General features: G+C 32.3%; 1 non-coding gene across 1 annotated transcript; it reads left to right on the top strand.

Annotated features, from left to right (window-relative positions):
• Positions 1-411: 411 nt before the first annotated feature.
• Positions 412-518, top strand: LOC133781043 (small nucleolar RNA R71). Its single transcript, XR_009869840.1, has one exon. It is a non-coding gene; the product is annotated as a small nucleolar RNA R71 (small nucleolar RNA).
• Positions 519-2,246: the final 1,728 nt, after the last annotated feature.

Below are 2,246 nucleotides of genomic sequence, written 5' to 3' on the forward strand. Positions count from 1 at the left end.
ATTGCTCCTCATAAACCCCTTCATTTCATTAAAAGCTAAGCAGTCCTCAGCTAAATGCTTCGTCCCTCCACAAACAAAGCAAGGTTCTTGTGGTTCCGCTTGAGCAATCATGTGCGGTTTTTGGCCATTTTCGTCATTAAGACCACAAACTGCTTTTTCAAATCTTCGAATTGGGCCTTAACACTATCCTCTTCTCAAAGTTGATAGATCCCAGATGGTTTATGTCAGTTGGTACTATAAGTAGCACTTGGACCAGTCCAAGTGTGAGATTTTTTTGTGGTTTCTTCGAGATATTCAAGAGTGTCGTCTAGCTCTTTTTCGAGGAATTCACCATTGCATAACATTTGTACAAACTGGCACTCACGACTTGTGAGGCCCTCATAGAAGTAATTGACCAAATGTCAATTCTCATAGCCATGGTGCGGGCACTGATTCAACGAATCCTTGAATCTTTCCCAGACTTGATAGAACGTTTCATTGTCCTTTTGGGAAAATGTGGAAATCTGTCATTTTAGACTGTTGATCTTATGGCTAGGGAAGTGTTTTAGAAAGAAAGATTTGGTCATTTCCTCCCATGTTCCAATAGACCTAGGTCTCAAAGAGTATAACCAGCTTCTGGCTTTGTCCTTCAAAGAGAAAGGGAAGAACTTTAGTTGCACAGAATCGACATTTTCAGCTCGGTTATAGAACATGGCTACTACCTGCTCAAATTCTCTAATATGCATGTATGTGCTTTCATTTTCCATCCTATGAAATGCGGACAAGAGTTGAATCATGGCAGGTTTAAAGTCTAACACGGGCATATTAAGAGGGAATATAAAGCATGAAGACATGGAAGTGTGAGTAGGATGGAGGTAGTCATTGAGATTTCTTGGTTGGATTTCATCATTGTGAGCCATTGTGAATTGATTATTATCAACTAAGGTGTGTGGAGAAGCAATAATGGTGGAAGGAGTTCCGGAAGGAGTGGTGGATGAATTTGAAGAAGTTTCACTAGAAGTTTCGTGATGATTCATCCACTCTCGAAAATGATAATTAAATTTATTTTATGTTTTTATTTATTTTATTTATTTGATTTTTTTTAAACTTGTTCCCAGGTATATTTGGAGGTTTTGGGGGCGATCCCCAATGTCTTACTAGAACTCCCAAGGGTACTGAGTAAGTATGGTGGATCACAAGTTAAACATTTTCAACCAAATAACATTAAGCATATTAAAATTGTTTATTTTGACAGAACAAGGTTGGTTATCTTATAGTAATAAGTTCAAAAATGTAATAGTGCAAAAGTATATGCTCGAAATATTCCCAAGCCGAAGCCAATGTACCGCTTTAGACTCACACTTGCCTTAGACAAAACTCCCCGAGGTTCCCAGGTAAGTGTGGAGGGTAACACTATCACAAACCTTATTTAACAACCAATCTTTCTAGATATAACAATATCAGTTATTACCATTTGTAATATTACACAATTATTCTCAATACTAAGCATTTTATGATTGAAATTTTATGAACAATTTTCTGCTTTTTTTTTCAAGGAATACTAAGGCAAAAATAAAGAAAAGTCTAAACTAAGAAACCTAAAGTTACAAAATTATCACAATATATCAACATAAAAATAAAGTAAAGAGAGGAAGCAGCCTACTCAACAATATTAATCAAGGAAAAAAAAAATTTAAGTAAAGATATAATAACAAGCTTAATTTTTGTTTGCAAATATTTATTAAACTTAAGAAAATATAAAAACAAAAAAGAAATTAAGAAAGAGACATAAAATTAGAGTTAACTAAAAAGAAAAAATATATATAATTTTATATGTATATATAAAAGACTTCTCAATGGTTACTACCCATAGATGGGTACTAACAATTATGATGATGTGGCAACATAGTGACTTGATATAGCAAGTCACCAACAAGTAAATATATTTTTTCTACATTAATTTCGAATTTAGTTTTTTTTTTTTTTTGTTGCCATAATTAAAGTTGTTTCCAACCAATGAGAGACATTAGCTATATTTAGAAATTGACATGCAATTGAAAAATAAAAAGTTTACAAAATTATATTTTCATAATAAATACACATTTTTCATCATGTAACCCTTCCAAAAATTTGAAAAAATTAAAATTTATTTTTAGAAATATTAATTAACAACTATAAATATGGATTATTGATCTTAATCAAATGGTTAATATTAAAGTAATCATCCATGGATAGTAATCATTAAGAGTGCACCCATATATATATAT

The sequence above is a fragment of the Humulus lupulus genome, chromosome 5 (genome assembly GCF_963169125.1).
Source record: "Humulus lupulus chromosome 5, drHumLupu1.1, whole genome shotgun sequence".
Classification (NCBI taxonomy): Eukaryota; Viridiplantae; Streptophyta; class Magnoliopsida; order Rosales; family Cannabaceae; genus Humulus; species Humulus lupulus.